We start from the raw sequence: 19,946 nt of genomic DNA, 5'->3' as shown, positions 1-19,946 counted from the left end.
AAAATTTGGGCTATAATGGTTGTATTGATGTATAGCAACTTGAAATGCTCCAAAAAATGGCTTCACAGCATGTAAAAATACAGGGAGTGCAGAATTATTAGGCAAGTTGTATTTTTGAGGAATAATTTTATTATTGAACAACAACCATGTTCTCAATGAACCCAAAAAACTCATTAATATCAAAGCTGAATGTTTTTGGAAGTAGTTTTTAGTTTTAGCTATTTTAGGGGGATATCTGTGTGTGCAGGTGACTATTACTGTGCATAATTATTAGGCAACTTAACAAAAAACAAATATATACCCATTTCAATTATTTATTTTTACCAGTGAAACCAATATAACATCTCCACATTCACAAATATACATTTCTGACATTCAAAAACAAAACAAAAACAAATCAGCGACCAACATAGCCACCTTTCTTTGCAAGGACACTCAAAAGCCTGCCATCCATGGATCCTGTCAGTGTTTTGATCTGTTCACCATCAACATTGCGTGCAGCAGCAACCACAGCCTCCCAGACACTGTTCAGAGAGGTGTACTGTTTTCCCTCCTTGTAAATCTCACATTTGATGATGGACCACAGGTTCTCAATGGGGTTCAGATCAGGTGAACAAGGTGGCCATGTCATTAGTTTTTCTTCTTTTATACCCTTTCTTGCCAGCCACGCTGTGGAGTACTTGGACGCGTGTGATGGAGCATTGTCCTGCATGAAAATCGTGTTTTTCTTGAAGGATGCAGACTTCTTCCTGTACCACTGCTTGAAGAAGGTGTCTTCCAGAAACTGGCAGTAGGACTGGGAGTTGAGCTTGACTCCATCATCAACCCGAAAAGACCCCACAAGCTCATCTTTGATGATACCAGCCCAAACCAGTACTCCACCTCCACCTTGCTGGCGTCTGAGTCGGACTGGAGCTCTCTGCCCTTTACCAATCCAGCCACGGGCCCATCCATCTGGCCCATCAAGACTCACTCTCATTTCATCAGTCCATAAAACCTTAGAAAAATCAGTCTTGAGATATTTCTTGGCCCAGTCTTGACGTTTCAGCTTGTGTGTCTTGTTCAGTGGTGGTCGTCTTTCAGCCTTTCTCACCTTGGCCATGTCTCTGAGTATTGCACACCTTGTGCTTTTGGGCACTCCAGTGATGTTGCAGCTCTGAAATATGGCCAAACTGGTGGCAAGTGACATCTTGGCAGCTGCACGCTTGACTTTTCTCAGTTCATGGGCAGTTATTTTGCGCCTTGGTTTTTCCACACGCTTCTTGCGACCCTGTTGACTATTTTGAATGAAACGCTTGATTGTTCGATGATTACGCTTCAGAAGCTTTGCAATTTTGAGACTGCTGCATCCCTCTGCAAGATATCTCACTATTTTTGACTTTTCTGAGCCTGTCAAGTCCTTCTTTTGACCCATTTTGCCAAAGGAAAGTAAGTTGCCTAATAATTATGCACACCTGATATAGGGTGTTGATGTCATTAGACCACACCCCTTCTCATTACAGAGATGCACATCACCTAATATGCTTAATTGGTAGTAGGCTTTCGAGCATATACAGCTTGGAGTAAGACAACATGCATGAAGAGGATGATGTGGACAAAATACACATTTTCCTAATAATTCTGCACTCCCTGTAGTTTGACCCTGCAGCCAAAGTGAGTGAAAGTTGGCAGACGTCAGTATTTACTTCAAAGAGTTTAGTAGATTTTAAAGTTGTGAGTTAATATGCGTGAATATTTCAAGGGAATTAATGAGATGTTAAAATACCCTGTGCCATTGTCACAAGGCGGTGATAGACGCTACAGATGTATTGTTTATTTTTATCTTTTTAAATGATACATTAAAAGCCAATTGAAGTAAAAAATATTTTCTGTATTTTTAAGTTTTAAGAACTGAAGATGTTAAGATTTAGATCATTAGAACTGAGTGTAGAGGAACAGAGGCACAGCTCAGGTTGAGTGTTTTCAAATTCAAATTTAAATTTTATTTGTCACATACACAGTAATACACGGTATGATATGCAGTGAAATGCTTAGACAACTGCTCATGACCTAAAAAAAAAAAAGACTATGAATAGGATAGGAAATAAATATGAAAATTAAAATGAAGGGTAAATTTAACTAGGAAGGAATAAAATAAAATATAAAAATTAAAGTTAAAAATAAAATAACTGTGCAACAAAATACACAATACACAAATACACAACATAGAAAATATATCAGAATATATGAAGAAATATAGAACAATAACAGCAGCTGTACAAGTACTAAATGGCAATGAAGAAATATAATGTCCAGGGTTGTGCAATCCACATATATTTTTCATATTTTTTGAGATGTAATTTGAGTGGCATGGCTACATTTGGAAGTGTGTAGTGATAGTGCATATACTAGAAAAAGGATGTTGAACATGGACCTAGGAGGAGGAAAAGAGGAAGATCACAGAAGATATTAATGAAGAAGGAGGACATTCAGAGGCTTGGGTTCACTGGGTAAACTACTAAATCATAAATTATCACTGACTTGGTAAGTCAGTATGTGATGGATGAAGTGCTGAATAGATAAATATGGCTTTTCTTGTAAAGTGTACCAAGTGGTACATAAAACTGAATATATGGCACAAGATTTTTATTATTATGTCAATTTTTCTTATGGTTTCCAGGAAATTCCCCTAAATGGATCAAAAACTAACTCACATTCTCCTCTTCTTTGGTAAGAACCAAAACTTTTATTTACACCAGTTTAACAGATAAACTATGAATTCTGTTAATTTTTGATTTATGTGTTGTTGAATGCATAAAATACTGAGACAAAAAAAACATTATTTTAGCAGATTAAATAGCACGGATAGCTGTCTGCTACTATCAAATGATGCAACAACAGATGCACCCAAATCACAGTTTACAATACAAGACATTTTAATTTTTTTGTCTTTCATTTACTGAAACTGTCATGTTTGATTTCATGTACATATCTAAATGACCTGTCTAAAGCATTTTGATATGCAAGAAAAAAACAAACAAGATGAAAAAACTGACTCCCTTCATGGTGCACAATGGGTTTTGATTGTTTACACCTGATCCCTGATATTGACTCAAACGAAAAATATCTCAATGCAAATTATTTTTCCTCTGCATATTGGAGGCCTGTTACTGCACCCCCACTAGCTGCCGCTTTTCCAAATGTTAATATTATTCAGTATGATGTGATATTCATGTCTCTCAGGATGAGTGTCTTGTATTTCTGTCAGAACATGTTTAATCTAATTATGTTACTGTGTCATCACTCCCAGGACTTTGCATACCTTCCTCTTATTAAGACAACAAAATCAGCTTACTATCACCTCAAGAATATTTCAAGGATAAAAGATCTGATGTCTCAACAGGACCTGGAAAAACTAGTCCATGCATTCATCTTTAGTAGACTTGATTACTGTAACAGCATCTTTACAGGTCTACCTAAAAAAAATCAGTCAGACAACTACAGCTCATTCAGAGCTCTGCAGCTCGAGTCCTCACTAAGACCAAAAAAGTGGATCACATCAGTCCAGCTCTGAGGTCCTTACACTGGCTGCCTGTCCGTCAGAGGATAGACTTTAAAGTTCTGATGCTGGTCTATAAAGCTCTGAATGGTTTAGGACCAAAATACATCAATGACCTCCTGACCCAGTATGAACCTTCCAGATCCCTCAGGTCATCTGGATCCGGTCTTTTATCAGTTCCCAGAGTCAGAACCAGACACGGAGAAGCTGCATTCAGCTTTTATGCTCCTTATATCCAGTGTTGGTCAAGTTACTTGAAAAAGGTAATCAGTAACTAATTACTGATTACTCCCCCAAAAAAGTAATCCCGTTACTTTACTGATTACTTATTTTCAAAAGTAATTAATTACTTAGTTACTTAGTTACTTTTTAAAAACACGATTTACAACCTGAAGAGGTGATAAAGCGATAGATCTTTCAGCCCAATTCTACTTTTTCTACATAATCCATCATACAAAATGTAATCAAATGTAATCTTTTAACTTTATGCATCAAGCAAAAATATAATTTATGCAACATTCTCTGACTTGAATAAATTAGTTTAACATTTAAACCTATTTTCTGCACATTCCAGCACATATATTTTTTGTGTTTACACTCACTCTTTCAAATAGATGCAAGTCAAACACAGCAGAAAATAAATAAAGTCACAGACTCAGCGGCCCTTTTGCTCTATTTTCACCTGTAAAGCAGGACTGGGGGGTAGGCGGAGGTTTACCCTGGTGCAGGTGTGCTGCGGTCAGTTGAAGAATCCGCGAGTTTCTCTGTTAATTTCCCATTACGTCGTTGCGCACTCGGTGCTTGCTTGGAAGTTTAGGGGTTTTTTTCGCTGTAAAAAGTTTTCTTCCCACGCACAACGGACGCTAATGTTTTTGTCACTTTTTATGGAATCAAACTCAAAATAAGGTCAGTACTTCCAAGCTTTAAACGCTGCACGCTCATACTCTCTCCCACAATCGATATATGATCCATTGTTGATCTGCACACAGCTGTTGTCACCAACGGCGCACTTGCTTACGTCACTGTCATGAGACATTCTCGCAAAAAAATCACGGTTTTAGTAACGCAGTAACGCAGCGTTCCTACGGGAAAGTAACGGTAATCTAATTACCGATTTTGCAATAGTAATCCCTTACTTTACTCGTTACTTGAAAAAAGTAATCAGATTACAGTAACGCGTTACTGCCCATCTCTGCTTATATCTGGAACAAACTCCCAGAAAGCCTCAGATCAGCTGAAACACTCAGTTTATTTAAATCCAGGTTGAAGACTCACTTATTCTCAGCTGCATATATAATAAAGCACCAAATCCGCACTTAAGCTTAAATTTCAAAACTTACATTTTAACTACTGATTTTATCTGATTTTATCTGTTTTGATTTTATATACTGTTTTGTTTGTTTGTTAAGCTTAAATTTCCAAACTTACATTAACTACTGATTTTATCTATTTCTGATTTTATCTGTTTTGATTTTATATACTGTTTTGTTTGTTTGTTTGTTTGTTTGTTAAGTGGGTTTAGAGCTCTGGGTAGCTCCCCAGCTGGGTCTAGACTGGGTCTAGAGAGTATTTTAAATTCAGGGAATTTAAAATAGAAAGTAGCTCGTCCACAGAAGGACTGGTAGCTCCCCTTACGATAAGGGTTCAGATCGCGCGAACAGGTGTGAAATGTGTGTGTTTAGTTAGTTTGTTTGTTTGCTTGTTTTAATCAATTTTAAATCATGCTTTTTATTTGTTTTTGTTTGTAATGTCTCTGTAAAGCACTTTGAATCACCTTGTTGTTGAATTGTGCTATACAAATAAACTTGCCTTGCCTCTTACCACATAAGGTACTTCCACTATGTCAATTTGACAATGAATTGGACTGATGCTCAAAATTACTGCAGAGAGAAATACACAGACCTGGCCACCATCGACAGACTGAACAGACCTCCTTTATCAACCACTACAGCATGGATCGGATTAAGAAATGGCCCCAAAGCCTGGAAGGGAACACTGAAAAATTATAGCAACTCCTGGAGATGGTCAGCAACTGGTCAAACAAGTAAAACTGTTTATGAAGTTTGGCGTGAGCCAGATAATTCTTTCAGTTCTGAATACTGTGGGTTTATGAACTCTGATGGAACATGGTCTGATAAAAACTGTTTTCTTCTTAGCCCTTTTGTTTGTTACACAGATAAGGAACTATTTGTATTGATTATACCTACTGGCTTACCTATTAATCCATATCCAACACATTGTCAATCACAACATACAAGCGCACATGTATCTCTCCTCTTCTGTGCAGTTATTATGTTTGTATTTGTGTAATTGAAAAGCCCATCTTTTAATTGATCAGCATTTGATTCAGTTTCTTCACTAATTTGGCACTGGTTTTACTTTTGTCCTTTGCAGAGACAACAAACTCCTATGTGTATGTCACAATTGCGCGCATATGGTTGGATCCACAAGCTCACTTCAGAGCATACTACACTGACTTGGTTACAATTGAGAGCTCTGTTGAAAATACAAAGGTCTTATTTTATTTTATTTATTCATTTATTTTCCCCTTTCTCACTGTCCCTCTCCCCTTCTGTTTTTCTTTTCCTTCCTCTTTCTTTCTCCCTTTCCCATCCCTCACTCATGTCTGTCCCGTCTGTAACAACTGAAAATAAAATAAAATAAATAATAAAAACAAAGGTCGATCAAATGGACCAATACGGCAATGCCACGATGATCCATTTGGCAAAATAAATCCATTGAGTATCCTTGTTGGTCTTCGGACAACAATTCTGACGGCTAAAGAACCAAATGGGACAGGCAAAAAAAAAAAAAAAAAAAAAAAAAAAAAAAAAAAAAAAATACAAAGGTCTTTCAAAAAAAAAAAAATCACCGTCGAGTGGAGTGTGGATTGGTCTTTATAGAGAACCGTGGACTTGGTCTGATAACAGCAACTGCTTATTTAGAAACTGGCGTTCTAGAAAACCAAATAATGCTGACTTTAACGACTTTTGTGTGTGTGAATATTCTCAACATCAATGGACCGATGATGATTGTGCTCTTAAGAAAGCTTTCATCTGCGAGGAAGGTGACTGTTCCCTTCTCCAAAGAAGCTTTTCTTCTGTTTTTGTTTCAATTACTGTGCATCTGACTTGTTTGTGATTTTATATTTTATATTCTTCAGATACAGTGGTGCATACAACTGGTTAAAATAAGGATTCAAACTGACACTAACTTGACAGATCACACTATGAACACCCAGGTCCTCCAACAGGTAATTGTTTTCTCTTCTCCATTGTTTTTTAGAAGTAGGAACAATAGAAGAAAACTCTGATTTGAGGTTATATTGAATTTAACACAGAAGAAAATGTTGCCAGAAAATGCCAATTATTTTATTCCTTCTTAGCTAAGTGCAAAACTAGCAAGTGAGGAACCAGCTGACATCAAGATGCAATAGAAGATTCAGCCCAGAAAACAGGAGACAGTCAACATGACACAAACGACTTGTACAACATTCCCTTGACAAAGACAACTATGACTAAATGAGTTAATCAATATAAACTTATTTTTCAAATGAGGAACCTGTCACATTATCTCTAAGGTGACCAGAGCCAAACAAATCTGGTCACCCTAGTTTGGTAAGAATAATTTTACACATGGTTTGTGTTAAGAAATTCTGTTGTAATATACATTTAGTAGATAAAGGTCATGTAAATGACACATGGATACTTTATTAATACAGTGATTTACTAAGTAAAAAACTTGATGGTAGTACCTGCATATGTTTTTAGCCTGTCTTTAAAACTGTGTGCCTTGTGACTGATAAACAAATTCTCCTAAATTTTGTTTTTTCAAAGGTTTTATTTGTTTATAAATAAAACCACGTGACATCTCTTGGTTTATCAATAAACAGCAACAAGCCATGTGGAATTTTTTTTTTCTTCTTTTGACTCTTTATGGCTAAATGATTGGAAAGTTAAATAACTTAGATTAGTCATATACCTATTAATAGCCATTAGTTTGAGTTTGTTTGAGTTGGATTTAAATCTTTTTAAATATATGATATCATTTTTAAAAGTAGTCTGTTCCTAGATTTAACCTGGAGTGCCACTGTTGCAGTTTAATAGTTGAATGAACTTGGAATTTAAATCTGAAAACAAAACAAAAATAATAATAACATTTTGACGTAACATTTTATCATATTTTCCTTCATTATTCATACATTTACAATTGTTACGTTCCCCTGGGGGGGTCTAGGCAGGGAGGGGGAAGTAACAAAAGTGACCGGGTCAGAAAAAGGAGTCAGGGAGGCGAAGCAGTTAAATAAAACAGTTTTATTGAAGTAATTCAACTAAAAGAGACTGACAAGCCGCTATCACCATAAAGGTAACACAAACAAAACTCAGGCGTTGGTCAGTAATGCAAAATGTCAAAAGGAAAACGCAGCTCACTAGCTGAAAACCACAATACACAGCTCACTAGCTGGAAACACCACAAGACACTCAGCTCACTAGCTGTACTCACACAAATGGCACTCTGGCCCAGAGCTCACCCTGCTCTGGGCTTAAATACCCTTAATTGCTGATGGTAGTCAGCTGCGCCGGAGGGAAAGGTGGCATCTCAGGTAGGAGGTAGTGGGACACGCCCACACAGGCACACTCAGGAGAGAGAGAGGCCCTGCTAGGGCCGTAACACCCCCTCCCATAAATGCAAACCCATGGTTTGTCAAATTTACGATAACACAAAGTGAGTCCATAGCCATTCCATGGAGAAATTGCAGGCTTTCCACCTACCAAACCCCATAGCAACGGGTAGGCATTGCCTGCGGAAGCTGCCAATCCCATCTCAGTGGGTTCACAACATTACCAGAGGGTGGCCCCAGACCCTCGAAACAGTGTCCCATGGGATAGCCAGGGCTTCGAACCATCACGTGTGGAGAACCCAGCAGGCAGCTAGCAGGCTTCACTGAAACACAGACATGATATTTAGCAAAGGGTGCAGGTCTGAATGGTGGTTTTAAACATGAACCGGAGAAAGGGTCAACCAGCGGCAGCTCAGGGTTAGTTGGCCTCGTACACTGATTACGGGGTGCTACCGAGCAATTGTGCTCCAGGTTTAGCCTTTTAGTAGGCCTGGCAGGCTTGTCAGTTTGAGAGCCACAACTGACTGTTCTCAAAGCAGGCCCCTTTTGTGTTGAGTGGGCTTTCTGTTTGAGTGCCAGTTCGACACAATTGGCAACCACATGGCCAGGCTTGTGACAGAAAAAACACAGTTTGGGCCTAGGTCTTAACACCATAACTGCGTTTTCCTTCTTAGCTGGCCCACTCTCACCTGTCCAGGATGCGCTATAGTGCAGAGGGATATCCTGTCCTACAGCACTTGCTTTGTGAGTCAGCCTAAACTCATCTGCCAGGGTGGCAGCTTGCTGTAAAGTTGTAACCCTCTGTTCACTTAAATAAAGGGCCACAGATTTAGGAACAGAGTTTTTAAAATCCTCCACCAGCATAAGCTCACGTATGGACCCCACATCATTAACCTGGCTTGCCGCACACCACCTATCAAAGAGCCTTGCCTTCTCCCTGGCGAAGTCAAGATAGGACTGTCCCTGCGCCAACTCCAACCGTCGAAAATGCTGCCTGTAGGCCTCAGGTACCAGTTCATAGGCTTTGAGGACGGCCCTTTTGATCTTTTCATAAACTAGGCCGTCCTGCCCAGACAGACCAGAACACGCTTCTTGAGCCTTACCTGTCAACCGACACAGCAACATCACCCCCCACACATCTTGAGGCCACTGCAGTGCAGTTGCCAGGCGTTCGAACACACTGAAAAAGCTGTGAACACTAGATTCACAGAAGTCTGGAACCAGGTGAATGTTATTGCTCACAAACGAGCCTCTAGACACCTGTACACTAGCAGCTGTGTCAACCATTCTGGGGATGGTGAAGAGTTAGCAAAACACAACCTAATTAAGACAGTTAACAGACCACTACACAACTTACTTTAGCTTACCAACGTACCTCCCGCCACACACACACACACGTTAACAAAACAACTTACCCAGTTCCAAAGCATTGCCCTGTCTATCTTCCGGAGCGTGCTGGGCTCGAGGCAACTTTAAAGGCAGAACTTCAGCGACCGGAGCCCTGAATTGCCTACCCCCGACAGAATTAATCCCCACCCAGGATTACTCCAAAAATAACAAAGGCAAAATAACAAAAGAGTGCCCGAAGGAGGAACTTAAGAAGCTCAGCTGGACACTCACCTACATTAACTGGGAAGTTATGGATCTTTAAAAGGTGACAAAGCGAGATAATCAAAAAACCAAATCCAACACAGAACTCCCTTTTCAAAGATCCCGGACGAGCCCCCACTTGTTACGTTCCCCTGGGGGGGTCTAGGCAGGGAGGGGGAAGTAACAAAAGTGACCGGGTCAGAAAAAGGAGTCAGGGAGGCGAAGCAGTTAAATAAAACAGTTTTATTGAAGTAATTCAACTAAAAGAGACTGACAAGCCGCTATCACCATAAAGGTAACACAAACAAAACTCAGGCGTTGGTCAGTAATGCAAAATGTCAAAAGGAAAACGCAGCTCACTAGCTGAAAACCACAATACACAGCTCACTAGCTGGAAACTAGTGATGGCCCGCTTGAAGCTGACGCTCCGGAGCGTGTGTCGAAAAAAACAACACACTGGTTCAGAAGCACTGTGTCGAGGCTTGCTTCGTTTGGCAAAAGTCACGTGACCAGTGACGTCCGAAGCTTCATTACGCACGTAACTGCTTCGGTACCTGATTCAAACAGATATAAGGAAGTGAATCATCCACGGGATTCGTGGAGTGTGTTGATGGTGACAGATAGCGACGAGGTGATCATTCCACTGACAGATATGGAGCCAGCGAGGAAGAGAGGACGTTCTGGCGTGTGGGAATATTTTGAGTTGATTTTGCTCAATTAATTTTATCTGCCGAAGTGAAAAACTTGAAATGTCCAAAATCATGTTTTCATAATGTAAATATCATTACAGCATATGACTTTAGGAACACTTCCATGTGAATTAAAGCTGATGAAGACTACAAAAATGTATTTGACACTATACGTACATTACATTGCTACACAGTTTAGAAAATCATTTTGTTTATTGTTTTTAGGTGATAGTCTGCAGGACCCAGGAATACCTGCATATCTACCAGCTTGCAGTATAGTTCCTGCACTCCACAGCCTCTTCTGTTCCATGCAAGTGGATTTTCTCCAGGGCAGGAGAAACTATTTCTAAGAAAAGAAACAGACTCAGCCAGAGCACAGTAACACTAATCCTCTTTTTAAATGTAAATAACAAAAGGGCTACCTTACATTGATCATGTTTTTACTTTGCAAGTTCTTGATTAGGGGTGGGTTTTGATTATCGCCTTTCTGATTACAATCCATGCTAAATTGAATAAAGTGATATTGATTCATTACAATCCTGTGTCGATTTGTAAATTAACGTTATTATGCCTGAAACGCCAGCATCTCAGGTTAAACCTCACAACATGTCGTCAAACACCATGCAGCTAAAACAGTAACTGGGAGCAGGTTTACGGATTCTGCATACAAACGTAAACACAGAGCGCGGACCCGACGCGTCAGAGTCAGATTTTGATGTGTCGGCGGGTCCGCGCTGTGTTTGCCTCTTTTTTTTTTCGCTGGCTTCTGCAGCTGCAGGTTTCATAACTCTCTGTTTACATCTCTAATTAAGTCTCACATGTGTCAGCTTTCTTTTAATAGATACGAAATTATGGATATATACTGTTAAATGATCAGAATTGTAATATTTCTGACTGAGGCAAAACTTTCCAGATTCCAATCAAATTGAATCGGATCCTGTATCGAATCAAAAGGATTCTACAAATCAGTGACGATGCAGCCGTACTCAGCCCCCTAAGCATTTTCCCTTTCCAGTTCACAATCAATCCCACCCCTAGGTCAAAAATATGTATAGGACAATTGGCCTAATCTAATATTTTGTATGAACCTGTCCAGCTGTCCAGTGATTAAACGACAAGTAGATGGAGGCAGGACTTCACAGCAGGGGCATACTCCATAATGTGCTGTGCATTATCATATGTATATTATATATATTGCTCACTTATTGTATTTACCAACATCAAGGAGTTATGAGCAAAGAAAGGCCACCATAGTGCATGTTTAAATAGGGAAAGTTTATTGATCAAAATGTATTACGCAAATACGCATTACATTTTTTTCAGCCCCCCAATCGAGAAAACAAAACCAATTACATGTTCAAAGCAACGGAACGGTGGCCCAATATCAGAGAGAACTCCACTCTTGAGTGAGCACTGATAATTGAGCAGTCTGTTTTATTTTGCAGATTCAAGCTGCTCTTCAAAATTTTCACCACCAGATGTCACCGGAGAGGACTGTGTTGAAAAGCTTCGAGTAATGAACCGTTTTTCAATACAAGTTTCAGTGCTTCGGAAAGCTTCATTTGGCCATCACTACTGGAAACACCACAAGCCACTCAGCTCACTAGCTGTACTCACACAAATGGCACTCTGGCCCAGAGCTCACCCTGCTCTGGGCTTAAATACCCTTAATTGCTGATGGTAGTCAGCTGCGCCGGAGGGAAAGGTGGCATCTCAGGTAGGAGGTAGTGGGACACGCCCACACAGGCACCCTCAGGAGAGAGAGAGGCCCTGCTAGGGCCGTAACAACAATACACTGCACAGACAACACCCATTTGATTTTAATAATTGTAGTAAAATGTCTCTTTTGTCTTTATCTACCTTATATTTTATAGAAGAAATCATTTAGGTTTTATAAGTCACTTTGTATAATCTTATTTTTGAAAACTGCTCTACAAATATGCTACACAATGCATTGGCTGGTTTTATTACTAGAAATGTTTGATGTATCTATTAAACTTAACTTTCCTAATCATGATGTAATCACATTGTCAGGTTGCTTTTATGGGATTTAGTGTGTTTGTTTCCAGCATTGAAGAATAAATAAATCAAACATGGTTGGCCACCGTCAAATCAGAGAAAAGTGTGTTAATCTTTTAAACGTCCCTAAACATCTCCCTAATGTCTAATTTGATCATCTATTTAGAGCTAAAGTCCAGTGATCAGCTATTTTCAATTTAGCAACACTCAATACGACTGTGACATGAATGAGTACCCACACACACGGCGTTGCAAATTGCTTTGCGTTCTATTGTTTATAGATTTTTACACTCTCTGTCTGAGCAACTTTCCAGCTGCCACACCATTGTCCCCTCCAGTTCCAGCAACATCCTTTAAAGGGAAGACATGATTCAAGGATGGAGGTCAGGTGTGTGAGTCAGCCTCTTCTGACACCACCACAACCTGCTGCTCCAGTTCTCCCCTACAGCTGAGCTATAAACCACACCCCGCCAAACCACCAACAAATGTCATCAGGGGCGACTGTGGCTCAGGGGGTTGGGAATCGCATCTGTAACCGGAAGGTCGCCGGTTCGATCCCTGGGCTCTCTGTCCTGGTCGTTGTGTCCCTGGGCAAGACACTTTACCCTACTGGTGAGGGGCCGATGGCGCGATATGGCAGCCTCGCTTCTGTCAGTCTGCCCCAGGGCAGCTGTGGCTACAACTGTAGTTTGCCTCCACCAGTGTGTGAGAGTGAATGAATAGTGGCATTGTAAAGCGCTTTGGGTACCTTGAAAAGCGCTATATAAATCCAATCCATTATTATCAGTAAAATGTGTTGTGTGGCATTAAATATTTTAAAGGTTTTACTGCCTAATCAGCTGCCACTACTTGCTACTGTTCAGTTATAAGCTTGTAAGCTTGTTCAGCATCACATCCTAAATGGCACCTGCGGACCATGACAGAATTTGCTGTGCCCTCTTTGATGTGGCAACTTAAGCAGCTGTTGTTTGTTAGCTGGCTCGTTGTCAGCTATCCATAGATGGGAGAGTCTCATATCTAATCTGCTAACGTGAAGCATTTGCCACAATATTGGAAATAAGGGAAGCAAAAGAGAAATGTTGGAGGAGAAGAAAGACATATTAAGATGATGATAATATACATGTACAAATGCTAAATGGTTATATGTAGTTTTAAAGATCTATTTGTGATCTTTAAATTAATAGTAAATTATAAGGTGTAATGTTTTTAGCCGCTCTCCAGCAGCATACATAAAATGCGATTAGGCAGAACAGAGATGCCCAACAACAGCATCGTATTTACAGTTTTTTCTGATTGCTTAAGCCCTTTTTTTGCAACTATTGGCTAATTTTGCAAAACTCTTCACACAAATAAGAAAACCTGTCACCCAATCATCAAAACATTGTAGTTCTCTTGCAAAAGCAAACACAGCTAGATTAACTCTTCACACCTTCGTAAAAATGGTGTTTCCGTATCAAACAGTACACACAAGCCATCATCTACTAAGCACACAATGTGCCAACTGCACACTGATGGTATGAATATAAAACACATCTGGCTTTTGCTTTCTCTGCGCACAAGGTAGGCTATGTCAGTTTGAGCTCATACTTCTGTCATAGATCCATAAGCATAGAGGGATCCAAACTTCAAGTACTGGTGTTTATTCAAACACATCAAAACAAACACAAGTGTGTATTTCCAAGTATAGGATTATTTGCAATCGCCATAATGACTATATGGGTTACTTGGTCTGCAGTGAACATGCTTCCTCTGCCCCAGCATCTGGTCATCTAGCAATTCTGTAAAGTAACAATTTCAGTATTTTTACATCAATGGTATTGGTGTGTTTCTCATTGGCATATGGCAGTGCTACAAATCTTTGTGCAAAGTGACTGTACTAACCGATTCTCATTTCAAGATGTCCTTATGGTACTTGCTACAGTGTAGCGGCTCGAGTTAGGCTGGACCCGTTGGCCAGCTACCCTCAGGGTCATTCCACGGTTGATTACATGGTCCACTATTGTAGCTCTGATGTTATCAGCAATTCTATTTCTTACTCTTCTTACCCTTCCTCTCCCCCTCCTCATCTTCCTCTCCCCCCTCCTCGTCTTCCTCTTGCTCCTCCTTGTCCTTGTCGTCCTCTTCATCCTACTTCTTCACCTCCATGTCCTCTTCCTCGGCCTCCTCTACTTCTCACTCTTTCTGCTCCCTCCATTGTACTCCGCACACACAGCTTACCTGTATTATAGTGCTTAGGCTGATTGCAAAGTGAACTAATTATCTAAGAAAGTTTTCACATGTGAAAGTGTGCCAGACAGTTGGCAAATTAGTGTTAATGATAGCCATACATGTGTATACTTTTGCTAGGAGTGTGTTGGAAATTTGGTAATTGAGTGTTGTGCAGTGAATTGTGCCTACAGTTTTGCAAAGTGTGTGTTACAAAATTGCAAACTGAGTGCAAAGCAGTTTTTGTGCTTTTAGTTTTGCAAACTCAGTGAGTGGTTTTGCTATATGTCTGAATAGTTTTAGAGATTGTGCTACAAGAATCACAGTTAGGGTTTAAGCATTCAGAAAAAACTGTAATGGATTAATGCTAAGCTTCTGAAAATTTACTGAATTTGCCGGAAGAACCAAACTGAGGGATTAATGACGTTTTATCTATCCATCTATTTGTCAAGTCATTGGAATACATAACTATACAGCAGTCTATGTATATTTATGAGTACAGCAGTCTTCCTTCTATTACATAACTTTTAAAAATTACTTTAAACAGCTTTTAAAATGCTTGCTTTCAACGACTGAATTCGGTTTACTACGGTTAATAACATGTACAAAACAGACAGTACTGTTTTTCATCTCTCCTTTAACTGCTGGCACGACTGGGCAGCAGCCGTGTGATGTGTGGAAGGAGGACTCAAATGCAGCACTTATTCAGATGTGAGGGTGGTTTATTAAGAATACCAAACATAAAGTGAGGATGGCAAAACGGAACTACGGATGGACTAAACTGGGAGAAACTAAACCAAAGAGTAGCAAACCTGAACATGAAGGGAGGACAGCAGGGAGAGCACGCAGATTCACAGAGTAATGCAGAGTACGCAAGGTAACACAGAGGATGAACACAGGCGACACAACAAGGAACAGAGGCAAACACACACTATAAATACACAGAGGGATACTGGGAATTCACACACAGGTGGGAGACACAGCTGGACCTGATTAACCTGACGAGCCAGGGGAACACTAACACAAGGGACCAACAGAGTGAGCACAAACCCAGAAACCCAGTATCTAAAATCCCAAAACACAAATAATAATGAAAATAATAACAATAAATACACCAAACACAAAATCACTGAGTCATGGACTCAGGATCATGACAACTGCAGCATTACATTTTTTTTGTTCAAAAGAAAAGAAAAAAGATATGAATGCAAATTAAATTGGACCATGTACTCCTGGGCTGAGCATCACTCTTCAAAGCCTGCTGGAGATTTCTTCCTTTTAAAAGTGAGTTTTTCATTCCCACTGGAAGTGGTTGCTATTAGGAGGTCATGTGATTGTTGTGGTTTTCTCTTCAATATTGTCTTTACCTTACAATACAAAGTTCCTTGAGGCAACTGTGGTTGTGATTGGAACTGAAAAATGTAATTGAATTATGGGTGCCCAATGTGACATTTCCTCCTCTTCCTTTTTACTTGCACTCGTTGGTTAGGTTTAGTCAATAAACACAACTTGGTTATGGCTGAGAAAGGTTTGCAGTTTGGGTTAAAGCACGCTCCTTCATGTTGAGTCAGTTTAGCTCACTGGCTGAGCAGGTGACCTTTTTTTTTTGAGCAGGTGACCTTATGCCACATGGCTGCCTTCAAGTCTGTGTGTCTCTCCTGCTCTCTCTTTTTCTTCTATTTCCTCCTTCTTCTTGTATACTGCACTGTCCAGTGAAGGTGAAAAATACTCCATATACAAGAAGAGACATTGCACAGATGTTTCATATTATAAAAATCATAGAAATCACAGATCAAGCAGTGAGAATAGTTTTGTATTTACCAAGTAAAACCTTGTAGAAAGTCAAATATAACTTCAAAGAGGACTTTGCCTCTGTCATCTAGTGCGACAGTAAAAAGATATATATTGCACTAATAAATTACCCCTCCGTGGTGTTAAGTTTTTAGTGAGGGTTTACAACTGGTTGTAAAGATGCAAAAAGGAATGCTGAGGATCTGTTTGACTGTTGGTCATTTAGGGCCCACTTGCCATTTGGTGCAATATCCTGAACTAAATGCTGGAGACTCATAAACGCACAAAATGGGTTTTATTAACTTTGTGGGAAAGCATTCCAAGCTGCAAAAAGGCACAATACTGAATACAACACCTCCTTGAACGGCTACATGTGCTGTCAGAATTTTTGAGTACATTCACTCAAGTGGTGTACTGTACAATAACTTGGAGATACATTTATGTACCACTCCTACCGATCCAGTATGCTGACTGCAATTGTCATTCATGGATAAGATTCAAATAAAAATACCTGCCCATTTATGGGGATCTAAAATATAAAAACTTTCATGACTGTTGTGACAATGTTCTTTGGAAAGAAATATAACGGCCTGGGCGCTGGTGGAGCAATATATTTCGCAAAACGACAGTAAAGGAAAAATACGTTTTAAAGGTATAAAAGTTGTTAATTCTTGCAGAGGTAAAACAAAACTGTTGTTTAGTGGTAAAAAAAAAAATGTGTTGAAGTTTTGTGCATTTCTATGTGTAAATTATAATGTAAATTAATTCTGTTCACTCAATCTGGAAATCTCACCATCAGTTTCTGTTTTGAACATTTTACCCATCAGTCTGGAACGGGGTAAATCTGGACTCATTAGAACACATTAACATTTTCTATTCCTCATGAGTCTAACATGTATGCTTACTAGTAAACCAAAGCCTTTTTCCCCCAGATTAGCCTCACTGCTACTGTTATCTTCGGACTATATAGCTATTAAATCCAAATTACTTCAGATCCCTTCATATTGTCCATATGGAAAGGCTCTTTTGTCTTTTCTATTTAACATATGCATGAGTTGCACTTCTCATTTTGCACAAAATTTCATTTCACCAGACCTTAAAGTGAGCTCTATTCACAATCATTAAAAAAAAAACAAAAAAACAATTTAAAAAGATGGATTCACTATACTATCCTTAAATGCTTTAATAATGCACTGGATAGAATTTCCTTAGTTGTCCTCCTTCCTTGATGCAAGTCAATAATTTGTCCCTTTTGAAACAGAATGATATCATATCCATGACTACAGGATCTGTCTTCAGGTGTGGTTGTTTAAGAGAAGTTGGTTAAATAACCTGTTGCCAGCCACTACAGTAATTATCCAATCTAGAGCTCTTTACTGTTTGCCTCGTTAAAACCCTGATGGTGACTTTTTAGCAGGGCAGTATTTATAGTTTCACTGTGAGCTAAAATGAGTTTGGCACCACTGGTTTAGGTATTTGGCACATTTGGAGCAGACAGTATTCTATGAGTAGTGCTATCCACACATTAAGATACAGTGTGTAGTATTAAGATATTAAGATATATGTGGTCAATACCCAGCTTGTCTTAGAGCACCATCATCTGGCAAAAATGTATCAAGTGCCCTGATTTATGGCTAAATATCTGTATTGCTGTCAGATTCAGCTCTACTGTGTGTTTATTGATGTGTAGCAAATCTTACCATGCTTACATGTTAAACTAAAATGGTTAACATTAAACTTGCTTTACATCAGATGCTAATATTCTCAACACAGTTGTTACATGGCATAATTATAAATGCCTATAGAGTCATAGCCTGCTAACTTAATGTGAATAGATCATTGTATCTTGGCCCTATGCCACAATAATCAATGATGGATGGCTTAATACATGCAAATGAAAACAAATGAATATTGCGAAGATGGACAGTAAGAAAAAATGTAAGTGATGCTAAGTGGGACATAGGAAAGAGAGAAGAAGCGGCGCGGGGGAGGATGGATAAAGAAAGGAGGACAGGGGAAGACTGAGGTGGGAGGGAGGTCTAGCAGCAGCAGGCTGTAGGAATGTTTCACATGCCTGTCCTCTGCATGACCTCGCCTCCCTGGAGTGTGGGAGATACTGGGAGTAATTAGCCTCTTTTAACATTGGAGCTGTGCTGCCTCTCTGCCTCAATGGGGTTAGCAGTGGCATTGAAGGAGATCAAGTGTATTTATATTTTAAAAAATAGCTTTGGCTTCCTGCTTTGGCACCACACGCTGTAGCACTCTGTGCCTTTCCAGTGGATAGACACAGACAACTACATGTGCAGATTCTTTTGTGTCTTTTTTTTTAGGTTATTCCAGTCATTTCCAGTTAGAAAATGCTGTAAATTACTTCCATTATCTTGAAGTGGAACAGATTTCCTTCCCCCACCCACTAACCCATCTTACAGCTGACCTACTTTATCTTCTGGTAGATTTAATTATGAATTCTTCTAACTGGAAATACTTCTCACTTAGAGTCAAGGATCAAGAATTAAACCGGACATGAATTAAGAGAAACGGAGCCTGGGAAGTATTGATTTTGTAAAAGGCCACATGGTTTTAATCATGGAATGCCAATACCAGTGTTATCACATTTACTTTGATGCCCTTTATTTAAAACAGATGGGTCTCTCTTTTTAACTCTTTACCCCTTGAAAAACTACGAGGAGTAACTGCTAAAGCGCTTTTCTCAACAGAGCACTTCCTGTCATATTTCAGGCCTGCTTATAGAACAAAATGACTGGCTGTGCATCAGACTTTAGTGAGCGTGGTCTCTGCCTATTCTAATGGTTGTCAAACCATGTCTTTATTGAGGGGTCAAAACTTGTAACTAAGGGTACAAGGAGGTTGTCAAATGTCATCTTTATTCAGGAAAGAGTTAAAAGCATAAAGCTGAAAAGAGTGTGCACAATTCTGAAAAAACAAGTAGAAGGCCACTGCCATTTAAATAACAATCAGCTATTTATTGTCTCCATACAGGTGAGTCGGCAGTCTGAAGTTTAACCTCCAAACCAAGTGAGCTGCTGTGTTGACTCTGGAACAAAATCTGATGTATTCAAGGCAAATCAGCTACATTGTTGGTTTGAAAACACATTTGCCTACCTGTCCTCTGTACCCTGCATGTTCTCCCCATGTTTGCTTGGGTTCTTTCCAGATGCTCTGGCTTCCTCCCAGAGTCCAAAGACATGCAGTTAGTGGGGTTAGGTTAATTGGTGAAATTTCCTATAGGTGTAAATGTGAGTGTGAATAGTTGTCTGTCTCTGTGTGTTAGGCCTGGGTCAGATTGACATCTTGTCCACCCCCCTCTCACTCTAGCTGAGATGGGTTCCATCACCCCATGACCCTGATAAGGATAAGCAGAAGAAGAATGGATGGATGGCTGGAATTGCTAGTTGGTTGGTACAGTGTAGTGGTGATGTCTTCTGGCTCTAAACGTTTACGTTTAAATAACACTACTCATAATTTCAGTAAT

The sequence above is a fragment of the Aulonocara sp. 'chitande type north' Nkhata Bay genome, linkage group LG11 (assembly GCF_057382095.1).
Source record: "Aulonocara sp. 'chitande type north' Nkhata Bay isolate Kocher_YH1m ecotype deep benthic linkage group LG11, A_spYH_male_GT1.1, whole genome shotgun sequence".
Lineage (NCBI taxonomy): Eukaryota > Metazoa > Chordata > Actinopteri > Cichliformes > Cichlidae > Aulonocara > Aulonocara sp. 'chitande type north' Nkhata Bay.
Note: the sequence above shows the minus strand (reverse complement) of the source record.